This window comes from Oculina patagonica, chromosome 2 (assembly GCF_052425735.1).
Source record: "Oculina patagonica isolate OP01 chromosome 2, crgOcupat, whole genome shotgun sequence".
In the NCBI taxonomy this organism is placed as follows: domain Eukaryota; kingdom Metazoa; phylum Cnidaria; class Anthozoa; order Scleractinia; family Oculinidae; genus Oculina; species Oculina patagonica.
This window is the reverse complement of record NC_135759.1, coordinates 9,328,653-9,356,335: the sequence shown is the minus strand read 5'-3', so window position 1 is coordinate 9,356,335 and position 27,683 is coordinate 9,328,653. Positions and strand designations below refer to the sequence as shown.

The following is a 27,683-nucleotide window of genomic DNA, read 5'->3' as shown; positions in this document are numbered from 1 at the left end:
TAGCAACCAGGAGCATTGATTGTCATAATGCAGCCATGTTTGGTAATAAACGGTCGGTAAATATGAAAATCATAAGGACTGTTGTATCTCGGCCTCGTTTCCATGCTACAAGGTCACGTGACCACTAAATAAAAATAAAAATCCAGCAAAAATCAATTGAGAGCAGAATATAACATATTGTAGCCAAGTTTCGTAAGTAACGGTCTGTGATCACGCGAGTTATAAGGGATTCTCTATTCAAGCCTCGTTTCCATGCTACAAGGTCACGTGACCACTAATTAAACAAAAGTCCAGTAAAAACCGATCGAGAGCAGAGAATAACATATTGTAGGCAAGTTTGATGAGTAACGGTGTACATTCACGTGAGTTATAAGGAATTTTCTATTTCAGCCTCGTTTCCATGCTACAAGGTCACGTGACCACTAATTAAATAAAAATCCAGCAAAAACCGATTGAGAGCAGAGAATAACATATTGTAGGCAAGTTTGGTGAGTAACGGTGTACATTCACGTGAGTTATAAGGAATTTTCTATTTCAGCCTCGTTTCCATGCTACAAGGTCACGTGACCACTAATTAAATAAAAATCCAGCAAAAACCGATTGAGAGCAGAGAGTGACATATTGTAGGCAAGTTTGGTGAGTAACGGTCTAGTTTCATGCGAGTTATAAAGGATTTTATATTCCAGCCTCGTTTCCATGCTGGTCTTCAGGTGTCTCAATTTCGAACCCCCATAATTCCCGTCTGAGCAAGTTGCAAAGTTGCCACCAAAACTTTTCATGTCTACTAGGTCCCAAATAACATTTCTAGACTATTGGTTTGCTTTCATCAAAAAATTCCCACGGGACCTTTTATTATGACATTTGCTCCCAGACTATAAACTGAAAGTAAATGGCGTTCTTAAAGAAAAGTTATAATTGAACTTAAATTTGGTAACAAACATTTGGTATGCATAACAGGAAACTTCAGCGAGAAAAAGAGATCGTCTAGAAACCCACAAACTGAGAACTAGCATCTATTGTTACGTTTCATCACTGACATTGAAAATTTAATTGTAAAATTAATGACATTGACTTCTATTTACCCTAGACGATCAACGAGGAGTGTACTGTCGTCTTAAAGAATATTACTCAACCAATATTCCCATGATTTTGTTTATATCTGTTTTGTGTTGTTTTGTTGCTATTTGCACTTAAAAGCATAACAGCTTTGACAGTGGCAGGTGCATTCTCATTAACTTAACCCTAACACATTCCCTTAAGCAAAACTAAACCGTAACCTGATTTCTGGTTGTTGACTGAAACACGTAACGAACACATCATGCCAACTTACCAGCGCCGGCGTTACCACAATAACGAAGAGAGCATACTGGTGTCCTCTGTAACTCGTAGACGAAATATGCACCACAGTTCCTTACTCTGATATTGTTATTCCAACGACAGCAGTTGCCGCTCCAGTGATAACAGACTTTACGAGTCACGACACCCTCGGCTTGTGTCGGGTGATTGCCGTCAATCCATCCTGGAGCATGAGTACCACAACGTTGTATGGGAACACACGTGTCCGGTATCCGATCCCCGGCAGCCCCGTCGAAACGGTACCATCCTGGTACTTGCAGGTCCCGTTGATCACATCTTACATTGTTCTGCAGTTCGTTACTTACAGCGCGGTCTGATGAGTTTAGGACTTGGTAATTGCTACATTCATCTATTTGAGTAAAAACAGATCAGTTAGCGAAAAAATTACAATGTCTTACTATTAGATATGTGAATTATCTTTGTTTCTTTTCATCCTTGCCTAACAAGGTTGTTCATTCTCTGTTTTCCAGGATTTTGAAACATCCAATTTCCTCACCAACAAAACTTGAAAGGTTATTAATTCTAATCTGTGCTATTTACCTGGCGATGGTGCGGTGGTAGGTGGCAGCGTGGTAGGTGCTGAAAATGAATGCAAAGTTTGGATTAAAGTCAAACTTAGTCAAGGTTGTTCGAATTAGTGTCATCATCTTCATTATTCCAAACACTTTTGAACACCATTGCAGGCTATTTTCACGTGATTTCTGACACTCGTTTCATTGTGACGAAGCTCGACGTAAATCGTAATCCGCTTTTATCTAGATCGAATATGTTATCCAATGCATGACCATTTTATTCTTTTTTTTTTAAAAAAAAGAACTCAAAGGAATTCTTTAAGAACATGGCACCTTGCAGGTAGAGAAGCAAGAATTTAGCGAGACAAATCAGCAGACAGTATAATTCAGCTTTGTTTTTTAGAGTTAAAAATTACCCCATTTTTTATCAACAAAAACATTTTCAGGCTGCAAGTTAACTCTTAGAGTCGTTAAAGTTTAGCCTTTAAACTGAAAGTAAGTGGCGTTCTTAAAGAAAAGTTATAATTGAACTTAAATTTGGTAACAAACATTTGGTATGCATAACAGGAAACTCCAGCGAGAAAAAGAGATCGTCTAGAAACCCACAAACTGAGAACTAGCATCTACTGTTTCATCACCGACATTGAAAATTCAATTTTTTTTATTTTTTGTAAAATTAATGACATTGACTTCTATTTACCCTAGACGATCAACGAGGAGTGTACTGTCGTCTTAAAGAATATTACTCAACCAATATTCCCATGATTTTGTTTATTTCTGTTTTGTGTTGTTTTGTTGCTATTTGCACTTAAAAGCATAACAGCTTTGACAGTGGCAGGTGCATTCTCATTAACTTAACCCTAACACATTCCCTTAACCAAAACTAAACCGTAACCTGATTTCTGGTTGTTGACTGAAACACGTAACGAACACATCATGCCAACTTACCAGCGCCGGCGTTACCACAATAACGAAGAGAGCATACTGGTGTCCTCTGTAACTCGTAGACGAAATATGCACCACAGTTCCTTACTCTGATATTGTTATTCCAACGACAGCAGTTGCCGCTCCAGTGATAACAGACTTTACGAGTCACGACACCCTCGGCTTGTGTCGGGTGATTGCCGTCAATCCATCCTGGAGCATGAGTACCACAACGTTGTATGGGAACACACGTGTCCGGTATCCGATCCCCGGCAGCCCCGTCGAAACGGTACCATCCTGGTACTTGCAGGTCCCGTTGATCACATCTTACATTGTTCTGCAGTTCGTTACTTACAGCGCGGTCTGATGAGTTTAGGACTTGGTAATTGCTACATTCATCTATTTGAGTAAAAACAGATCAGTTAGCGAAAAAATTACAATGTCTTACTATTAGATATGTGAATTATCTTTGTTTCTTTTCATCCTTGCCTAACAAGGTTGTTCATTCTCTGTTTTCCAGGATTTTGAAACATCCAATTTCCTCACCAACAAAACTTGAAAGGTTGTTAATTCTAATCTGTGCTATTTACCTGGCGATGGTGCGGTGGTAGGTGGCAGCGTGGTAGGTGCTGAAAATGAATGCAAAGTTTGGATTAAAGTCAAACTTAGTCAAGGTTGTTCGAATTAGTGTCATCATCTTCATTATTCCAAACACTTTTGAACACCATTGCAGGCTATTTTCACGTGATTTCTGACACTCGTTTCATTGTGACGAAGCTCGACGTAAATCGTAATCCGCTTTTATCTAGATCGAATATGTTATCCAATGCATGACCATTTTATTCTTTTCTTTTAAAAAAAAGAACTCAAAGGAATTCTTTAAGAACATGGCACCTTGCAGGTAGAGAAGCAAGAATTTAGCGAGACAAATCAGCAGACAGTATAATTCAGCTTTGTTTTTTAGAGTTAAAAATTACCCCATTTTGTATCAACAAAAACAATTTCAGGCTGCAAGTTACGTCTTAGAGTCGTTAAAGTTTAGCCTTTAAACTGAAAGTAAGTGGCGTTCTTAAAGAAAAGTTATAATTGAACTCAAATTTGGTAACAAACATTTGGTGTGCATAACAGGAAACTCCAGCGAGAAAAATAGATCGTCTAGAAACCCACAAACTGAGAACTAGCATCTACTGTTTCATCACCGACATTGAAAATTCAAATTGTAAAATTAATGACATTGACTTCTATTTACCCTAGACGATCAACGAGGAGTGTACTGTCGTCTTAAAGAATATTACTCAACCAATATTCCCATGATTTTGTTTATTTCTGTTTTGTGTTGTTTTGTTGCTACTTGCACTTAAAAGCATAACAGCTTTGACAGTGGCAGGTGCATTCTCATTAACTTAACCCTAACACATTCCCTTAACCGAAACTCAACCGTAACCTGATTTCTGATTGTTGACTGAAACACGTAACGAACACATCATGCCAACTTACCAGCGCCGGCGTTACCACAATAACGAAGAGAGCATACTGGTGTCCTCTGTAACTCGTAGACGAAATATGCACCACAGTTCCTTACTCTGATATTGTTATTCCAACGACAGCAGTTGCCGCTCCAGTGATAACAGACTTTACGAGTCACGACACCCTCGGCTTGTGTCGGGTGATTGCCGTCAATCCATCCTGGAGCATGAGTACCACAACGTTGTATGGGAACACACGTGTCCGGCATCCGATCCCCGGCAGCCCCGTCGAAACGGTACCATCCTGGTACTTGCAGGTCCCGTTGATCACATCTTACATTGTTCTGCAGTTCGTTACTTACAGCGCGGTCTGATGAGTTTAGGACTTGGTAATTGCTACATTCATCTATTTGAGTAAAAAACAGGTCAGTTAGCGAAAAAATTACAATGTCTTACTATTAGATATGTGAATTATCTTTGTTTCTTTTCATCCTTGCCTAACAAGGTTGTTTATTCTCTGTTTTCCAGGATTTTGAAACATCCAATTTCCTCACCAACAAAACTTGAAAGGTTATTAATTCTAATCTGTGCTATTTACCTGGCGATGGTGCGGTGGTAGGTGGCAGCGTGGTAGGTGCTGAAAATGAATGCAAAGTTTGGATTAAAGTCAAACTAAGTCAAGGTTGTTCGAATTAGTGTCATCATCTTCATTATTCCAAACACTTTTGAACACCATTGCAGGCTATTTTCACGTGATTTCTGACAATCGTTTCATTGTGACGAAGCTCGACGTAAATCGTAATCCGCTTTTATCTAGATCGAATATGTTATCCAATGCATGACCATTTTATTCTTTTTTTTTTAAAAAAAAGAACTCAAAGGAATTCTTTAAGAACATGGCACCTTGCAGGTAGAGAAGCAAGAATTTAGCGAGACATTAAATCAGCAGACAGTATAATTCAGCTTTGTTTTTTAGAGTTAAAAATTACCCCATTTTTTATCAACAAAAACATTTTCAGGCTGCAAGTTAACTCTTAGAGTCGTTAAAGTTTAGCCTTTAAACTGAAAGTAAGTGGCGTTCTTAAAGAAAAGTTATAATTGAACTTAAATTTGGTAACAAACATTTGGTATGCATAACAGGAAACTTCAGCGAGAAAAAGAGATCGTCTAGAAACCCACAAACTGAGAACTAGCATCTATTGTTACGTTTCATCACCGACATTGAAAATTCAATTGTAAAATTAATGACATTGACTTCTATTTACCCTAGACGATCAACGAGGAGTGTACTGTCGTCTTAAAGAATATTACTCAACCAATATTCCCATGATTTTGTTTATATCTGTTTTGTGTTGCTTTGTTGCTATTTGCACTTAAAAGCATAACAGCTTTGACAGTGGCAGGTGCATTCTCATTAACTTAACCCTAACACATTCCCTTAACCAAAACTAAACCGTAACCTGATTTCTGGTTGTTGACTGAAACACGTAACGAACACATCATGCCAACTTACCAGCGCCGGCGTTACCACAATAACGAAGAGAGCATACTGGTGTCCTCTGTAACTCGTAGACGAAATATGCACCACAGTTCCTTACTCTGATATTGTTATTCCAACGACAGCAGTTGCCGCTCCAGTGATAACAGACTTTACGAGTCACGACACCCTCGGCTTGTGTCGGGTGATTGCCGTCAATCCATCCTGGAGCATGAGTACCACAACGTTGTATGGGAACACACGTGTCCGGTATCCGATCCCCGGCAGCCCCGTCGAAACGGTACCATCCTGGTACTTGCAGGTCCCGTTGATTACATCTTACATTGTTCTGCAGTTCGTTACTTACAGCGCGGTCTGATGAGTTTAGGACTTGTTAATTGCTACATTCATCTATTTGAGTAAAAACAGATCAGTTAGCGAAAAAATTACAATGTCTTACTATTAGATATGTGAATTATCTTTGTTTCTTTTCATCCTTGCCTAACAAGGTTGTTCATTCTCTGTTTTCCAGGATTTTGAAACATCCAATTTCCTCACCAACAAAACTTGAAAGGTTATTAATTCTAATCTGTGCTATTTACCTGGCGATGGTGCGGTGGTAGGTGGCAGCGTGGTAGGTGCTGAAAATGAATGCAAAGTTTGGATTAAAGTCAAACTTAGTCAAGGTTGTTCGAATTAGTGTCATCATCTTCATTATTCCAAACACTTTTGAACACCATTGCAGGCTATTTTCACGTGATTTCTGACACTCGTTTCATTGTGACGAAGCTCGACGTAAATCGTAATCCGCTTTTATCTAGATCGAATATGTTATCCAATGCATGACCATTCTATTCTTTTTTTTAAAAAAAAAGAACTCAAAGGAATTCTTTAAGAACATGGCACCTTGCAGGTAGAGAAGCAAGAATTTAGCGAGACAAATCAGCAGACAGTATAATTCAGCTTTGTTTTTTAGAGTTAAAAATTACCCCATTTTTTATCAACAAAAACTTTTTCAGGCTGCAAGTTAAGTCTTAGAGTCGTTAAAGTTTAGCCTTTAAACTGAAAGTAAGTGGCGTTCTTAAAGAAAAGTTATAATTGAACTTAAATTTGGTTACAAACATTTGGTATGCATAACAGGAAACTCCAGCGAGAAAAAGAGATCGTCTAGAAACCCACAAACTGAGAACTAGCATCTACTGTTTCATCACCGACATTGAAAATTCAATTTGTAAAATTAATGACATTGACTTCTATTTACCCTAGACGATCAACGAGGAGTGTACTGTCGTCTTAAAGAATATTACTCAACCAATATTCCCATGATTTTGTTTATTTCTGTTTTGTGTTGTTTTGTTGCTATTTGCACTTAAAAGCATAACAGCTTTGACAGTGGCAGGTGCATTCTCATTAACTTAACCCTAACACTTTCCCTTAACCAAAACTAAACCGTAACCTGATTTCTGGTTGTTGACTGAAACACGTAACGAACACATCATGCCAACTTACCAGCGCCGGCGTTACCACAATAACGAAGAGAGCATACTGGTGTCCTCTGTAACTCGTAGACGAAATATGCACCACAGTTCCTTACTCTGATATTGTTATTCCAACGACAGCAGTTGCCGCTCCAGTGATAACAGACTTTACGAGTCACGACACCCTCGGCTTGTGTCGGGTGATTGCCGTCAATCCATCCTGGAGCATGAGTACCACAACGTTGTATGGGAACACACGTGTCCGGTATCCGATCCCCGGCAGCCCCGTCGAAACGGTACCATCCTGGTACTTGCAGGTCCCGTTGATCACATCTTACATTGTTCTGCAGTTCGTTACTTACAGCGCGGTCTGATGAGTTTAGGACTTGGTAATTGCTACATTCATCTATTTGAGTAAAAACAGATCAGTTAGCGAAAAAATTACAATGTCTTACTATTAGATATGTGAATTATCTTTGTTTCTTTTCATCCTTGCCTAACAAGGTTGTTCATTCTCTGTTTTCCAGGATTTTGAAACATCCAATTTCCTCACCAACAAAACTTGAAAGGTTATTAATTCTAATCTGTGCTATTTACCTGGCGATGGTGCGGTGGTAGGTGGCAGCGTGGTAGGTGCTGAAAATGAATGCAAAGTTTGGATTAAAGTCAAACTTAGTCAAGGTTGTTCGAATTAGTGTCATCATCTTCATTATTCCAAACACTTTTGAACACCATTGCAGGCTATTTTCACGTGATTTCTGACACTCGTTTCATTGTGACGAAGGTCGACGTAAATCGTAATCCGCTTTTATCTAGATCGAATATGTTATCCAATGCATGACCATTTTATTCTTTTTTTTAAAAAAAAAGAACTCAAAGGAATTCTTTAAGAACATGGCACCTTGCAGGTAGAGAAGCAAGAATTTAGCGAGACCATTAAAATCAGCAGACAGTATAATTCAGCTTTGTTTTTTAGAGTTAAAAATTACCCCATTTTGTATCAACAAAAACAATTTCAGGCTGCAAGTTACGTCTTAGAGTCGTTAAAGTTTAGCCTTAAAACTGAAAGTAAGTGGCGTTCTTAAAGAAAAGTTATAATTGAACTTAAATTTGGTAACAAACATTTGGTGTGCATAACAGGAAACTCCAGCGAGAAAAATAGATCGTCTAGAAACCCACAAACTGAGAACTAGCATCTACTGTTTCATCACCGACATTGAAAATTCAATTTTTAAAATTTAATTGTAAAATTAATGACATTGACTTCTATTTACCCTAGACGATCAACGAGGAGTGTACTGTCGTCTTAAAGAATATTACTCAACCAATATTCCCATGATTTTGTTTATTTCTGTTTTGTGTTGTTTTGTTGCTATTTGCACTTAAAAGCATAACAGCTTTGACAGTGGCAGGTGCATTCTCATTAACTTAACCCTAACACATTCCCTTAAGCAAAACTAAACCGTAACCTGATTTCTGGTTGTTGACTGAAACACGTAACGAACACATCATGCCAACTTACCAGCGCCGGCGTTACCACAATAACGAAGAGAGCATACTGGTGTCCTCTGTAACTCGTAGACGAAATATGCACCACAGTTCCTTACTCTGATATTGTTATTCCAACGACAGCAGTTGCCGCTCCAGTGATAACAGACTTTACGAGTCACGACACCCTCGGCTTGTGTCGGGTGATTGCCGTCAATCCATCCTGGAGCATGAGTACCACAACGTTGTATGGGAACACACGTGTCCGGTATCCGATCCCCGGCAGCCCCGTCGAAACGGTACCATCCTGGTACTTGCAGGTCCCGTTGATCACATCTTACATTGTTCTGCAGTTCGTTACTTACAGCGCGGTCTGATGAGTTTAGGACTTGGTAATTGCTACATTCATCTATTTGAGTAAAAACAGATCAGTTAGCGAAAAAATTACAATGTCTTACTATTAGATATGTGAATTATCTTTGTTTCTTTTCATCCTTGCCTAACAAGGTTGTTCATTCTCTGTTTTCCAGGATTTTGAAACATCCAATTTCCTCACCAACAAAACTTGAAAGGTTATTAATTCTAATCTGTGCTATTTACCTGGCGATGGTGCGGTGGTAGGTGGCAGCGTGGTAGGTGCTGAAAATGAATGCAAAGTTTGGATTAAAGTCAAACTTAGTCAAGGTTGTTCGAATTAGTGTCATCATCTTCATTATTCCAAACACTTTTGAACACCATTGCAGGCTATTTTCACGTGATTTCTGACACTCGTTTCATTGTGACGAAGGTCGACGTAAATCGTAATCCGCTTTTATCTAGATCGAATATGTTATCCAATGCATGACCATTTTATTCTTTTTTTTTTAAAAAAAAGAACTCAAAGGAATTCTTTAAGAACATGGCACCTTGCAGGTAGAGAAGCAAGAATTTAGCGAGACAAAATTAAATCAGCAGACAGTATAATTCAGCTTTGTTTTTTAGAGTTAAAAATTACCCCATTTTGTATCAACAAAAACAATTTCAGGCTGCAAGTTACGTCTTAGAGTCGTTAAAGTTTAGCCTTAAAACTGAAAGTAAGTGGCGTTCTTAAAGAAAAGTTATAATTGAACTTAAATTTGGTAACAAACATTTGGTGTGCATAACAGGAAACTCCAGCGAGAAAAATAGATCGTCTAGAAACCCACAAACTGAGAACTAGCATCTACTGTTTCATCACCGACATTGAAAATTCAAATTTGTAAAATTAATGACATTGACTTCTATTTACCCTAGACGATCAACGAGGAGTGTACTGTCGTCTTAAAGAATATTACTCAACCAATATTCCCATGATTTTGTTTATTTCTGTTTTGTGTTGTTTTGTTGCTACTTGCACTTAAAAGCATAACAGCTTTGACAGTGGCAGGTGCATTCTCATTAACTTAACCCTAACACATTCCCTTAACCGAAACTCAACCGTAACCTGATTTCTGATTGTTGACTGAAACACGTAACGAACACATCATGCCAACTTACCAGCGCCGGCGTTACCACAATAACGAAGAGAGCATACTGGTGTCCTCTGTAACTCGTAGACGAAATATGCACCACAGTTCCTTACTCTGATATTGTTATTCCAACGACAGCAGTTGCCGCTCCAGTGATAACAGACTTTACGAGTCACGACACCCTCGGCTTGTGTCGGGTGATTGCCGTCAATCCATCCTGGAGCATGAGTACCACAACGTTGTATGGGAACACACGTGTCCGGTATCCGATCCCCGGCAGCCCCGTCGAAACGGTACCATCCTGGTACTTGCAGGTCCCGTTGATCACATCTTACATTGTTCTGCAGTTCGTTACTTACAGCGCGGTCTGATGAGTTTAGGACTTGGTAATTGCTACATTCATCTATTTGAGTAAAAACAGATCAGTTAGCGAAAAAATTACAATGTCTTACTATTAGATATGTGAATTATCTTTGTTTCTTTTCATCCTTGCCTAACAAGGTTGTTCATTCTCTGTTTTCCAGGATTTTGAAACATCCAATTTCCTCACCAACAAAACTTGAAAGGTTATTAATTCTAATCTGTGCTATTTACCTGGCGATGGTGCGGTGGTAGGTGGCAGCGTGGTAGGTGCTGAAAATGAATGCAAAGTTTGGATTAAAGTCAAACTTAGTCAAGGTTGTTCGAATTAGTGTCATCATCTTCATTATTCCAAACACTTTTGAACACCATTGCAGGCTATTTTCACGTGATTTCTGACACTCGTTTCATTGTGACGAAGCTCGACGTAAATCGTAATCCGCTTTTATCTAGATCGAATATGTTATCCAATGCATGACCATTCTATTCTTTTTTTTTAAAAAAAAGAACTCAAAGGAATTCTTTAAGAACATGGCACCTTGCAGGTAGAGAAGCAAGAATTTAGCGAGACAAATCAGCAGACAGTATAATTCAGCTTTGTTTTTTAGAGTTAAAAATTACCCCATTTTTTATCAACAAAAACATTTTCAGGCTGCAAGTTAAGTCTTAGAGTCGTTAAAGTTTAGCCTTTAAACTGAAAGTAAGTGGCGTTCTTAAAGAAAAGTTATAATTGAACTTAAATTTGGTAAGAAACATTTGGTATGCATAACAGGAAACTCCAGCGAGAAAAAGAGATCGTCTAGAAACCCACAAACTGAGAACTAGCATCTACTGTTTCATCACCGACATTGAAAATTCAATTGTAAAATTAATGACATTGACTTCTATTTACCCTAGACGATCAACGAGGAGTGTACTGTCGTCTTAAAGAATATTACTCAACCAATATTCCCATGATTTTGTTTATTTCTGTTTTGTGTTGTTTTGTTGCTATTTGCACTTAAAAGCATAACAGCTTTAACAGTGGCAGGTGCATTCTCATTAACTTAACCCTAACACATTCCCTTAACCAAAACTAAACCGTAACCTGATTTCTGGTTGTTGACTGAAACACGTAACGAACACATCATGCCAACTTACCAGCGCCGGCGTTACCACAATAACGAAGAGAGCATACTGGTGTCCTCTGTAACTCGTAGACGAAATATGCACCACAGTTCCTTACTCTGATATTGTTATTCCAACGACAGCAGTTGCCGCTCCAGTGATAACAGACTTTACGAGTCACGACACCCTCGGCTTGTGTCGGGTGATTGCCGTCAATCCATCCTGGAGCATGAGTACCACAACGTTGTATGGGAACACACGTGTCCGGTATCCGATCCCCGGCAGCCCCGTCGAAACGGTACCATCCTGGTACTTGCAGGTCCCGTTGATCACATCTTACATTGTTCTGCAGTTCGTTACTTACAGCGCGGTCTGATGAGTTTAGGACTTGGTAATTGCTACATTCATCTATTTGAGTAAAAACAGATCAGTTAGCGAAAAAATTACAATGTCTTACTATTAGATATGTGAATTATCTTTGTTTCTTTTCATCTATGCCTAACAAGGTTGTTCATTCTCTGTTTTCCAGGATTTTGAAACATCCAATTTCCTCACCAACAAAACTTGAAAGGTTATTAATTCTAATCTGTGCTATTTACCTGGCGATGGTGCGGTGGTAGGTGGCAGCGTGGTAGGTGCTGAAAATGAATGCAAAGTTTGGATTAAAGTCAAACTTAGTCAAGGTTGTTCGAATTAGTGTCATCATCTTCATTATTCCAAACACTTTTGAACACCATTGCAGGCTATTTTCACGTGATTTCTGACACTCGTTTCATTGTGACGAAGCTCGACGTAAATCGTAATCCGCTTTTATCTAGATCGAATATGTTATCCAATGCATGACCATTCTATTCTTTTTTTTTTTAAAAAAAAGAACTCAAAGGAATTCTTTAAGAACATGGCACCTTGCAGGTAGAGAAGCAAGAATTTAGCGAGACTTATAAATCAGCAGACAGTATAATTCAGCTTTGTTTTTTAGAGTTAAAAATTACCCCATTTTTTATCAACAAAAACATTTTCAGGCTGCAAGTTAAGTCTTAGAGTCGTTAAAGTTTAGCCTTTAAACTGAAAGTAAGTGGCGTTCTTAAAGAAAAGTTATAATTGAACTTAAATTTGGTAACAAACATTTGGTATGCATAACAGGAAACTCCAGCGAGAAAAAGAGATCGTCTAGAAACCCACAAACTGAGAACTAGCATCTACTGTTTCATCACCGACATTGAAAATTCAAAATTTTGTAAAATTAATGACATTGACTTCTATTTACCCTAGACGATCAACGAGGAGTGTACTGTCGTCTTAAAGAATATTACTCAACCAATATTCCCATGATTTTGTTTATTTCTGTTTTGTGTTGTTTTGTTGCTATTTGCACTTAAAAGCATAACAGCTTTGACAGTGGCAGGTGCATTCTCATTAACTTAACCCTAACACATTCCCTTAAGCAAAACTAAACCGTAACCTGATTTCTGGTTGTTGACTGAAACACGTAACGAACACATCATGCCAACTTACCAGCGCCGGCGTTACCACAATAACGAAGAGAGCATACTGGTGTCCTCTGTAACTCGTAGACGAAATATGCACCACAGTTCCTTACTCTGATATTGTTATTCCAACGACAGCAGTTGCCGCTCCAGTGATAACAGACTTTACGAGTCACGACACCCTCGGCTTGTGTCGGGTGATTGCCGTCAATCCATCCTGGAGCATGAGTACCACAACGTTGTATGGGAACATACGTGTCCGGTATCCGATCCCCGGCAGCCCCGTCGAAACGGTACCATCCTGGTACTTGCAGGTCCCGTTGATCACATCTTACATTGTTCTGCAGTTCGTTACTTACAGCGCGGTCTGATGAGTTTAGGACTTGGTAATTGCTACATTCATCTATTTGAGTAAAAACAGATCAGTTAGCGAAAAAATTACAATGTCTTACTATTAGATATGTGAATTATCTTTGTTTCTTTTCATCCTTGCCTAACAAGGTTGTTCATTCTCTGTTTTCCAGGATTTTGAAACATCCAATTTCCTCACCAACAAAACTTGAAAGGTTATTAATTCTAATCTGTGCTATTTACCTGGCGATGGTGCGGTGGTAGGTGGCAGCGTGGTAGGTGCTGAAAATGAATGCAAAGTTTGGATTAAAGTCAAACTTAGTCAAGGTTGTTCGAATTAGTGTCATCATCTTCATTATTCCAAACACTTTTGAACACCATTGCAGGCTATTTTCACGTGATTTCTGACACTCGTTTCATTGTGACGAAGGTCGACGTAAATCGTAATCCGCTTTTATCTAGATCGAATATGTTATCCAATGCATGACCATTTTATTCTTTTTTTTTTAAAAAAAGAACTCAAAGGAATTCTTTAAGAACATGGCACCTTGCAGGTAGAGAAGCAAGAATTTAGCGAGACAAATCAGCAGACAGTATAATTCAGCTTTGTTTTTTAGAGTTAAAAATTACCCCATTTTGTATCAACAAAAACAATTTCAGGCTGCAAGTTACGTCTTAGAGTCGTTAAAGTTTAGCCTTAAAACTGAAAGTAAGTGGCGTTCTTAAAGAAAAGTTATAATTGAACTTAAATTTGGTAACAAACATTTGGTGTGCATAACAGGAAACTCCAGCGAGAAAAATAGATCGTCTAGAAACCCACAAACTGAGAACTATCATCTACTGTTTCATCACCGACATTGAAAATTCAATTGTAAAATTAATGACATTGACTTCTATTTACCCTAGACGATCAACGAGGAGTGTACTGTCGTCTTAAAGAATATTACTCAACCAATATTCCCATGATTTTGTTTATTTCTGTTTTGTGTTGTTTTGTTGCTACTTGCACTTAAAAGCATAACAGCTTTGACAGTGGCAGGTGCATTCTCATTAACTTAACCCTAACACATTCCCTTAACCGAAACTCAACCGTAACCTGATTTCTGATTGTTGACTGAAACACGTAACGAACACATCATGCCAACTTACCAGCGCCGGCGTTACCACAATAACGAAGAGAGCATACTGGTGTCCTCTGTAACTCGTAGACGAAATATGCACCACAGTTCCTTACTCTGATATTGTTATTCCAACGACAGCAGTTGCCGCTCCAGTGATAACAGACTTTACGAGTCACGACACCCTCGGCTTGTGTCGGGTGATTGCCGTCAATCCATCCTGGAGCATGAGTACCACAACGTTGTATGGGAACACACGTGTCCGGTATCCGATCCCCGGCAGCCCCGTCGAAACGATACCATCCTGGTACTTGCAGGTCCCGTTGATCACATCTTACATTGTTCTGCAGTTCGTTACTTACAGCGCGGTCTGATGAGTTTAGGACTTGGTAATTGCTACATTCATCTATTTGAGTAAAAACAGATCAGTTAGCGAAAAAATTACAATGTCTTACTATTAGATATGTGAATTATCTTTGTTTCTTTTCATCCTTGCCTAACAAGGTTGTTCATTCTCTGTTTTCCAGGATTTTGAAACATCCAATTTCCTCACCAACAAAACTTGAAAGGTTATTAATTCTAATCTGTGCTATTTACCTGGCGATGGAGCGGTGGTAGGTGGCAGCGTGGTAGGTGCTGAAAATGAATGCAAAGTTTGGATTAAAGTCAAACTAAGTCAAGGTTGTTCGAATTAGTGTCATCATCTTCATTATTCCAAACACTTTTGAACACCATTGCAGGCTATTTTCACGTGATTTCTGACAATCGTTTCATTGTGACGAAGCTCGACGTAAATCGTAATCCGCTTTTATCTAGATCGAATATGTTATCCAATGCATGACCATTTTATTCTTTTTTTTTTTTTAATAAAAAACAACTCAAAGGAATTCTTTAAGAACATGGCACCTTGCAGGTAGAGAAGCAAGAATTTAGCGAGACAAATCAGCAGACAGTATAATTCAGCTTTGCTTTTTAGAGTTAAAAATTACCCCATTTTGTATCAACAAAAACATTTTCAGGCTGCAAGTTAAGTCTTAGAGTCGTTAAAGTTTAGCCTTTAAACTGAAAGTAAATGGCGTTCTTAAAGAAAAGTTATAATTGAACTTAAATTTGGTAACAAACATTTGGTATGCATAACAGGAAACTTCAGCGAGAAAAAGAGATCGTCTAGAAACCCACAAACTGAGAACTAGCATCTATTGTTACGTTTCATCACTGACATTGAAAATTTAATTGTAAAATTAATGACATTGACTTCTATTTACCCTAGACGATCAACGAGGAGTGTACTGTCGTCTTAAAGAATATTACTCAACCAATATTCCCATGATTTTGTTTATTTCTGTTTTGTGTTGTTTTGTTGCTATTTACACTTAAAAGCATAACTGCTTTGACAGTGGCAGGTGCGTTCTCATTAACTTAACCCTAACACATTCGCGTAACCAAATCTCAACCGTAACCTGATTTCTGGTTGTTGACTGAAACACGTAACGAACGCATCATGCCAACTTACCAGCGCCGGCGTTACCACAATAACGAAGAGAGCATACTGGTGTCCTCTGTAACTCGTAGACGAAATATGCACCACAGTTCCTTACTCTGATATTGTTATTCCAACGACAGCAGTTGCCGCTCCAGTGATAACAGACTTTACGAGTCACGACACCCTCGGCTTTTGTCGGGTGATTGCCGTCAATCCATCCTGGAGCATGAGTACCACAACGTTGTATGGGAACACACGTGTCCGGTATCCGATCCCCGGCAGCCCCGTCGAAACGGTACCATCCTGGTACTGCCAGGTCCCGTTGATCACATCTTACATTGTTCTGCAGTTCGTTACTTACAGCGCGGTCTGCTGAGTTTAGGACTTGGTAATTGTTACATTCATCTATTTGAGTAAAAACAAATCATTTTGCGACAAAATTACAATTTCTTACTGTCAGATATGTGAATTAACTTTGTTTCTGTTCATGCTTGCCTAATAAGGTTGTTCATTCTCTGTTTCCCAGGATTTTGAAACATCCAATTTCCTCACCAACAAAACTTAAAAGTTTATTAATTCTAATCAGTGCTATTTACCTGGCGGTGGTGTGGTGGTAGGTGGCAGCGTGGTAGGTGCTGAAAATGAATGCAAAGTTTGAATTAAAGTCAAATTAAGTCAAGCTTGTTCGAATAAGTGTTTTGATCTTCTTTATTCCAAACACTTTTCAACACCATTGAAGGCTATTTTCAAGTGATTTCTGACAATTGTTCGATTGCGAAGAAGCTCGACGTAAATCGGAATCCGCTTTAATCTAGATGAAATATGATTCAATGCAAGACCAATTTATTTAATTATATTTGGATAGTGTCTTGGATAGTGGCAGGTGCGTTCTCATTGACTTAACCTTAACCGTTTCATTAACCACAACCGTAACCTGATTTTTGGTTCTTTACTGAAACACTGAACGAACCCATCATGCCAACTTACCAGCGCCGGCGTTACCACAATAACGAAGTGAGCAAACTGGTGTCTTCTGTAACTCGTAGATGAAATATGCACCACAGTTCTTCACTCTTATATTGTTATTCCAAAGACAGCAGTTGCCGCTCCAATGATAACAGACTTTACGAGTCACGACACCCTCGGCTTGTGTCGGGTGATTGCCATCAATCCAACCTGGAGCGTGAGTACCGCAACGTTTCATGGGAACACACGTATCCGGTATGCGATCTCCTGCAGCCCCCTCGAAACGATACCATCCTGGTCCAGGCAGGTCCCGTTGATCGCATCTTACATTGTTCTGCAGATCGTTGCTTATAGCGCGGTCTGCTGAATTTAGGACTTGGTAATTTTTACATTCATCTATTTGAGTAAAAACAGATCATTTAGCGACCAAATTGCAATTTCTTACTGTTGGGTATGTGAATTATCGTTGTTTCTGTTCATGCTTGCATACAAGCTTCGTTCTTTCATTGTTTTCCGGGATTTTAATTTGAAACACACCTGAAGCTCATGATTTCCTTTCTGTCACTATCTTTTCATCACTATCAATTTTACCGAGTACTTTTTGCTTTGACTCAGTTAGGTTTTGTGCAACAAAGTTCAATTTAACCCTATTCAGACCGGGCTTTTTTGGACCTTCTCAGACCGGGGGGGGGGGGGGGAATATATTTCCAGAATATTTAAGCAAACACCATGAAACTTATAGGATATATTGTTTGTCCGAAACTCTTTCTTTTGGTATATGTCACGTGGGATGGTGACGTCACATCACGTGACAATTACATCATGATGTCAAAACAGCCGCCATCTTGGATCCGCCATCTTGGATTTCAAAATTTTTCCAAAATGCCAGAAAACCACCCAAAATCACTGCAAAGTACTCAAAATAAATAAAAATGTGCTTTAAACCCGTAAAAATGTAAAAATAATTCCATTTAAGTTGATTTTTATTAACAGAAACACGCAAATTTACAAATTTGGGAAAACATCCCTGTCAAAATGCCGTTGCCATGGTGATGTCAAGTTCCTGACACATCATTCAAACCTACCAAATTGTTGCCAGATAAATTTTAGGAAAACTCAAACAGTTTGGCAGCGTTTGGTTAAATCTTAAAACAGTTATAAAAGTTCAAAGTCAGCGCGGGCCTCAAAACCCCCCCCCCCCCCCCCCGGTCTGAATAGGGTTAAGGAAAAGATTAATTGACGAGTTTCTCTTTACGAGGAGTGTTGTAACGAGCTAGTTATTATAAATTTAACATTGACGACTGCAATCCAGCAACACAGAAAACAAAAAGTAGAGTAATGCCGCACTAGATCAGTGTCACATGAAACTCCTGATAAGATGAGCTGCGAGAAACGTCCAATGTCCTTACCTGGCGGTGGTGTTGTGGTGGGTGGCAGCGTGGTGGGTGCTGAAAATGATTACAAAGTTTGAATTAAAGTCAAACCAAGACAAGGTTATTCGAATAAGTGTTATCATCTTTGTTATACCAAACACCTGTAAACACTATTGAAGGCTCTTTTCACGTGATTGCTGACAGTTGTTCGATTGCGAAGAATCTCGAAGGAAATCAGAATCCGCATTAACCTAGATAAAATATGATTCAATGCATTTACTTAAGTGCAGAGAACAAGAATAAAGCTTAAGTTATCTGGACAGTAGAAATAAAATGTCAACAAAATGAATGCAATATAATATTAATGTAAAATGTAAATGTTATTAATACTTCTAATGCACTTAGCTTCGTTGTAGGTAGTTTTCAGGCATAGTAACTAATATTTTAAATGAATAATAACATGGTCAAAAACCCGAAATTATGGAGATATACCAGTTGACTATATACTAAGCGTGTTCGAAAATTTGAACTCGTGACGGCCGAGATCAAATCGATATCCAGCTAGTGGCAGGGAGGATAGCTTGAACCCGGGACCTCCGGATTACAAATCCAGCACATCCAAAAGCTTACTTTAGCCATCTGTAACCCTCTTTGAAATGGTAAGCGTTTGCTTTGTTTCTACGTTCTCACCAAGAAGAGTAAAGATAAATTCTTACCTTGTTTGTTGCCACAGTAACGTAAGGAACAAGCGGGAGGCTTTTCTAACTTGTACACATAGAAGTCGCCGCAGTTTCGGATCGCTATGTTGTTTTTCCAGTTACAGCAGTTGTTTGACCAGTGGTAGCAAACTTGACGAATCACTTCACCTTCCTTGACACTCGGGTGTTTACCATCAAGCCAACCTGGAGTGTGAGTACCGCAACGTCTCATGGGAACACAAGCCTCTGGAATCTGGTCACCACTCTCTCCCGTCATGCGATACCACTTAGGTGACACTATGTTATCTGGTGCTCTTCCATCGCATTTTACGTTACTTTTTGGTCAGCGTTACCCATTGCACGATCAGCTTGATCAAGATCTTGGTGGCCTTGATCAGAACATTCAGAGGGCTCTCCTGTATAGTAAGAGATAATCACTGTGAAATCCCTTAAAAAACAACTGCCAGCTCAGCCATCTAGCTTGGAACTGTTTCATTTTAATTAGAAACACTGCTTGTATTATCATGTAAGGTAGGCCTTGGCGGATTGTGCTAACGAGCACTGCCTCGGCATAATTTAGCCGTTTTTGGAGCATAAATTCATAAAATTTAGTAAATATGGTGTATTTTCTACAGAAATAAATTAAATTTAGGTAGTATGTTTTTGCAATGCGTGCTTTAGCTACGCTAATAGTAGTATATTTTCCTTTTGTAAATATAAGGACTGCAAGTACTGTTTGAAAATCGAGCCAATATATGAAAACATTACTTACCGCAGTATCGTAGTGAACATGCAGGCGGTTTTTGCAGCTCATACACGTAAAAGTTCCCACAGTTCTTCACTTTAATGTCATTTTTCCATCGGCAACAGTCGTTCGACCAATGATAACAAACTTCACGAGTGACTTCACCATCTGCGACCGAAGGATGTGATCCATTCAGCCATCCTGGAGCATGCGTACCACAGCGAAGTGTGCTTGGACATTTAGTTGGTATATGGTCACCAGCCTCACCCGTGAAGCGATACCAGCCCGGCAAGGCGAGATCTCGCTGATCACACATGCATTTCACTGAGCTTCGATCAGAGTTTCCCACAAGACGGTCGTATGTGTTGAGTTCTTTGTAACTGCCAGGGTTGCATGGGTCAAATGCTAGATGAATATTCAACATCACATATTACTCAACTTTATACTTAGAATATAACCACCCTACAGTCTACCGGAAATTATGGCCCACCATATATGTCCGTGTGCTATCACTGGACAAAACACATCAAGCAGTTAAAAAAAAATACATCAAGCGATTCAAAAAATTAAAACAGTTCTCACACGTTATTATTCAACAAATGCACGCATTACCCACATATGCATGGTCACAATGTTTTTGTTACTCGTCATCCGTACATAACAGGTCTAACGGATATCCTGCAATATAAGTAGGTTTATTGTAGGTTGCCAAGGTTTGTTCGAAGTCTTGCAAAGCGCTGCATAACCACTGTTTTCCGTCTTTTTCTAGCTGCAAAACGTTTTTCGTTGACAAATTGTTGAATTATAAAACAGTTATCCTGCTCAATCTTGCGGAATATCGTCTGATTAAGCCAACTTGGCTATCGGCCTCGTCGGCTAAGTATCAGGCGATATCCCGCGCAATGTCAAAGGATAATTGATAAATATAAACTTTCCGATTTGATATCTGCAATAACGCCGTAACTAACACTTTGTTTTTCTTTTCATCCCCGATAAAGCACGTGGTAGAATTTAATCAAAGGGTTCTAAATGAAAAAAAAAAAAAAAAAAAAAACAAAGAAAGAAAGGTTCTGAATACTTGGTATTATTGTAGGATAACACCTTTGTAAATAATGCATTTGGCCTAAAACTTTCAGTTGCCCTCGATGCTTCACTTCTCGGCCAACTTTCTTATTTGTCAGACAATTTTTCAGCCTCGGGGAGGCCTCCGCGTAAAATAAAGTAGTGAAGTGAATATCGATTTGTCTGATTTTGCCTCATGATAGTAAAAATCTATCAGAGTGAATTGAATTCCTTGTGGTCTCACACCATTGCCAGACTTATTGCAAGGGTAGTCAGTAAATGTTTTTTTAATAACATTAAAAAATGACACTCCTTTGTTTCGTTAGTACAATTACTTACGTGGTTCCGTTGTTGGGGGGGCTGGATCTGAAGAGAGAAAAGCAACTAGCTGTATAAGCGACTGCTACTTTAATTACATTTTAGTTTCTTTATGTATTCATCTATGTACGTTTACATCGTGGCCACCCAGGCAGGAAAATAATAAAATTCCACAAGATTACTGTTTTTATCTTGACTATAATTGTCGTTAATATAATTTAGAGTCGTAAGAGTTTATGATATGACTACAATAACCAGAACCTTTCTGTTTCTCCGGTTTCTTTCTTGCTGATTATAAGTGTCATCTAAATCCCATTGTTGTTTCAAAATTTTAAATTTCAGCCTTGTATCCTGTGTTTCAAGATTTTAATATAAATAATAATTTTAAAAAATGAAATAAATTCATTTAGTTAACGTTGTAGTTAAATGACGACATCGTGCAAGTGTAATGATAACGTGTTGCCGTTCACATTAAGTAACTACTTTTCATAAGTAACTACCGTTCGATATTTTAATAGCGCACGTTTTAAACCAAAACTTTCAATTTTCTTTTCATAGAACCGATCGGGGGAGCTCGTTGGAATTTAAATTACATTTATTGCACATAGTTGATTTCCATTATTATTCTTTTGGAATATAGTATTTGAAATAAGTCTTACTTTGCACCCAGACATGTGCAGGATAGGCCAGATCATTCTTGTTTGTGTAAGGCGTTATTTTCGATGTATCCGTACAGACGAAACACGCGTAGTTGTATGTCTCCCAGAATTCAATTGCTTTGCATCCTTGCCTGACTTCACAGCGTCTCTGACATTCAGTAAAATTTATAGGATTATTTCTGTCTCTGGATATTTCCGTCCTGCCTTGAACCGTGCACCAGCTAAATGGGTGCTTTGTCCATCCTAGGAAACAAAATGATAAAATGTTTTGTATTCAGTTTTCTTACTGATCCGATTTGTATATCTGTCTTTGAAAAGCCGTGAAAATTTAAAAGAAGAAATTATTTACAGCAACTTTGGCTTTCATGACTGCACTTCTAAGGGCTGCCATAAACAAAGAGATTTACTAACTACTCTCTGATCATGATCACTTACTTTCCAAGCATCCCATTAATGTTTTCTTTAATAAGTGCAGTTTTTATGTAACTTTTTAAACAATGTGATACCTTATTTTCAAAGGTAAAATTGGTTTTCTTTTTTATCTTTTTTTTTTTTTATTTAAAAAATGAATTCAATCAATTTAGTCGCAAGCAAACCCAACAGAAACAAGTTTTCCCGCTACCTTCTGATCGGGGAACCGGTCTAAGTCGAAAGACAGAAATAACATTTGCTCATTGATTACGTTTATTCTCCCGTCTTTAATAAAGGTTTTTAGTTCTTACCATAAAGAGCCTGATCTCGGGCTGGTTCATGCATTTCATCTCCTTGCTCACCATCAATGACAGTTCCTGTATCAGTTGGACCTTCAGCAGGATCAAACTCCACATCCTCTGGTCCAACTTCTTCGCCACTGATCAGAAACTTTTCCATTGACACATTATTGCTGTCCGCCTGTTTTTTATTCTCATCTTCTGTTAGCGGACTTTCGTCTCCAGCAAGCGCGCCATTGACATGTTCTATCATCTCATCCTCAGAAGCTGGTAATTAAAGAAGCGTAATTCGCATCTGGTCAAACCTTTTTTTAACTTTCCTACCACTCCATTTACAGTAAAATCTAAAGTTCTAAGGTCATGACGGTTTTACATAGTTTTGTTACAAACAAATTTCAAATCAAGGGAAATATCGTAATGGTTCAAAAACACTGGATAGGACTAAAGCAGATCACTCAGTTGAATCATAATGATGATAATAATCACAACTCGAATTGCGACGAAATAATATTGCCCCTATACCAAAAAGGCTCCTATTTCTGTTTCAGTAACAGCACTGTCAGCATACATTAAGTTCATCTTCTCTTGAACTCCACATCTTTCGCGCATTACAAAACAACATGTTTTTTAGTTCTTTGACTGTTTTTTTATTTATTTATTTTTTTTTAAGAGGGTACAATTCCTTCAAAAGAATTTTTTTTTTGATTTGCACACTTGGCCTCCGAAAGACGACTTCATATTAAAAGCGATTTGTAAACACGACTGCACCTAGCGACCATTGTTTTTTTCTGAATGCGGAAAAATTGTTGCGCCTGCGCAATTAGACATGTACGCCCCTTGAAAATGATTTTTGTGCATTGTCAACTTATCCAAATACAAATTTCAAATTTTCTCGTTTGTTTCAACTTATCGAAACAAAATGTTCAAATCTTTCAACTTTCCTCGTTTCTGTCACTGATCTTTACTGAAAACATTCGCAATACTTCAGGCCCAACTGTTGAGTCCAGTTACATAGCGTTTAAAAGGTCTTTGATCTATGCACATACAAGATTTATTTTGCTAGTCAACTTAGAAAAAAAAATATTTGTTTCAGTCAAGGTTTAAATCAAAGAAAGTAAACTGAATTCTTCGAGACCTAATACGGGCTCTAAGGTCAATATCACAACGGCGAACCCGCCTAATGAACATAATAAATCAAGCATGTGAAATAAGAAAGAAAGTAAATATGTTGGCTGCCATGTAGCAAATTTAAATATTACAGAGAACGCTTTAACTTTACTTGAAATGAGTTTAGGTTTTGTTTGCTATATTTATACTTGCCTTTAAGTTCCTGTATAAATGGAAAATTGGTCCATTATCGCAAATGTGTTGACAATCGAAGAAAATAAATTTTGTCGCTCTATGCATAGTAAATGCATAGTAAATAAACACTCAGCGCATACGTATCATCGACTTAAATGATATTTGTTTTCGTCTGTTCTATCTTCGATATAGCCAAAACAACTCATATCGTGTAGACGAAACATAGCAAGTTAAAACATCCAAATAACTATAATTTCTACAGTGCTTTACGCGACTCGCGTAACTAGATCGTTTTTGCTTTTTTTTTCCTTGCACAAGTTCAGCTAGATATAAGGTATTTCAAACACTGGAAGACCTTACTTTAGTTAGGGGGCGACTGAACTCATTTCAAGGTGACATGACTTTAGGGTTTGGGGCGGTGTAACTTCAGTTTTGGGGCGACGTGACATGGATTGAGGTGATGAAACTTGGCGCGACCGCGCAATGGGATGACATGACCTGCTACCCTTTATCCTGAAAACTACTAAATTATATGCAAAATATATATATATAAAAAGTTGTCATTAGGTATGTTACCTTCTTCGAGAAGTGCTTTGTCAGATAGTTTGAACGCTTTTGTACAAATCACAAGACAGCAAAATAGCACAAGCTTGTTCATGGCTCGTCCGTGCCTGCAACCTTTAGCTTGCAAAGCTTGCAGCCTTGACTGTCATGAGCGTGGGGTTAACAACAATATCTTATTCGGTCAAAGCGGAAAAAAATGTTCTGCTTTTGTTTAAAAAGTTCCGCTTTCTTAATGGATGCTAATAATGTAATATACCGCCTAATACGGATTCAAAGTTACTTTATTAATAACAATGTATTGCTGAGGTTTTCCAAGGGACGTCTTTTACTTGATAGAAAAAGCAAAGACAGAATAAGGTTAAAACAGTTCAGAAATGTCAACAAAATGAATACGATAGCATTTCGTGACGACACAGAACCACCCACTGATTTAAAAACCCATTGGTTGTGTTGAACAATTGAGTACAACAATGCAGTCCGATTTTCTAATAATTTACGCTTCATCCGTTACCTTGTTATGAAAATTCCATCACTGCACCCACAAAATGGTCAATTAACTTTTTTCCTAATACACCCTTTAAGCCGTAAAGGAAACCAACATTTGATCAGTCAATCCAAACGAACTGTATATGAGCTACGATAAAAGGGTCAAGGTTAGAGATTTTATTGAAAGTGTGAAATGCACTCAAGAAATAAACAAACTTGGTTGATTTTGCGACGAATGATTTTTGTCATGCCAGCTGACGCACGTTAGAAGTACAATACGCAAAAGGGAGACTAATTCCAAACGGAACTTTTAACCTCAAAACGTGAGTTATGAATACTTCAGAATTAAAGGTGTTCTTTGTCTCTGTATGTACTGAGTAAAAGAATCCGTAATCTTGGTGTTTCTGAACCATTAACTACGGTATATTGTGTATCTGCGTAGCAGCATTAATTTACTAACACTGAGCCTATAAAAAAGATCAAATATAATTTTAATACCGTAAGGTAAACTTTAATCATTCACTGTAGAAAGACGGAATAAAAAGACCGAGACAATGAATTTTGTACAAAGATGTTAAACTATTCAAGAAAATTGCTTTATTTTGGAGCAGACCTTTTACCGAACCTCAATATCTTACATTGGGTCTTTTATGATTGTTGTGATAAATATACGACTATGTCTTCCATTTTTTTTTTTTTCTGTTACGAGTAAAACTAAGAACAGTTTAAGAAAATTTACTTAAGATTTCGTTGTCCAACAATCTGATTTAGAGTCCCTCCCAGTGATGTCAGGGAACAAGGGGACAGGGCCATAAAATAATTGGAAACAAGCAAAAAAAAAGGAAAACATAGCAGGGAACACGGCGACAAAAGCTGTGTTCTGAAATGTTAAGGAGTATGGATCATTACAATCGACAGACGCGAGGGAACTCAAGGAAAATTTTAACCAAACATGGGAACAAGCCTCTCTCTCCTCCCTCCTCCCCACCCCCCTCATTTCAAGACTCAAAAACAACATCGGCGCGCCGAAAGCTATCAGAGGTTTTATAGCTTTTAAGGGTTTTTGTAGGTTTTATAGAGAAGGTTTTTTAGCTTTTAGTGCTTAATTGGCTGATCAATAACATGCCTCGCCTGTTACTAACTCAAGCCGAGGAGATAATATCAGATAAACAAAGAAGAATAGAAAAGAAAGGCGAGATTATGGAAATTTCTAGTATATTGTGGGCCTCATCGTCAGCATACAAATTCTCATTACTGTTCTGTACTTCTCTCAAAGTTCAAGTCAAGGGGGTTCGTTTAATTATGGTGAACATTTCATTAGTTAGCTCTTTGATTGTTTACAAATACGTTTCGGTGGCGACTAATTAGCTGCTTAAAGACTCTTCGAAGGGATGTAGACCTGTCACATGCGGCAAACCATAAGAAATAAATGAATTCCCGAGAAACTGAGGCAGGTTCTTCGCACGACGGACATTGAATTTCGCATTACCAATGACTTCTATCTTACCAGCTTTTTTTTTTTTCTTTTTTTTTATCAACTAATGGACCGTTCGTGTTGGGCGTTTAGTTCCCCTTCAAATCAAATTATTATTAACAGGTTGAGCGCAGTCCTGCAATTTACTTTCAAAGTTATTTATTTCTAAAGACACTGTTATGCAGCTTCGTCGGGCAAAATAAATTTAAATCCGATCCATTGCTTTTATAAACATCAACCTTTGATCTGTCTAAAAGCTCTACTTATTCATGGCTGTGATTATAACTTGTTCAAGCCTTGTGCACCACCAGTAATATGATACATGATTTTGATAATGATGATGTTATCATAAAAGTTAAAATATGCTTAAACGTTGTTCACCCTTAGTTTTCCTTTTAATTTTCGCCAATTTGAAGTATGCATGAATTTTGATGACATTCGCGTACTGAAGCCATTTTACAACCATTTAGCTTGCTGTTCGGTAAGCGACAAACAACATGCTTGGAATAAAGTAATTGTGTTAACATCTGATTGTTTAAAATTAAGACAATAGAGAGCACAGTATTTACACTCGGATGACGTATAACCCGAAAATTCCGCTTTTCGCCTCATTGCGGATCACTGGCGTTCTTTGTAAACTCCAAGAAATGAAGAGAACTAATATGTGCAAACGGTCGAAGATTATCACTGTTACGAACTTGAAGTGTTGGTGATATAAGTAACTAAATTGTGAAAGTGCTAGACTAGCTTCCGAAAGACTAGTTGTTATTAAAAGTTAAAGTGTAAATTGTTTGCGAACACAACACCTAGTGCCCATTGTTTTATTTTGAATGCGGAAAAAAACAATCCTGCGCAATAAGCCGAGTACAATATACGCTGGATGCTAATAAGGTCATGTCGCCCCATTGCACGGTCGCGTCAAGTTGCGCCGCCCCAATCCAAGTCACGTCGTCCCAAACCTGAAGTTACGTCGTCCTAAATAAGTTCAGTCGACCTTTACTTAAGTAAAGGTTTCCAGTGTTTGAAATACTGCATATGACTCGTGTAAAGGAAAAACGGAAATTTAATTCCGATCTTATAAAATTAAATGCACTAATTAGCGTTCTTTGTCCATAAAGTCACAATTATAAACAATGTAAAACATTGAAAACTTAGCGACGCAAGAAAATAAAACGCATACCTTAAGCGGGCCACTTGATAGAAAAACACAAAAATAGAAAGAAGTATGAAAA

General features: G+C 38.2%; 1 pseudogene; it reads right to left on the bottom strand.

Annotated features, from left to right (window-relative positions):
* Nucleotides 1-24,715, bottom strand: part of LOC144642882 (uncharacterized) — a 37,409-nt pseudogene extending 12,694 nt beyond the window's left edge.
* Nucleotides 24,716-27,683: the final 2,968 nt, after the last annotated feature.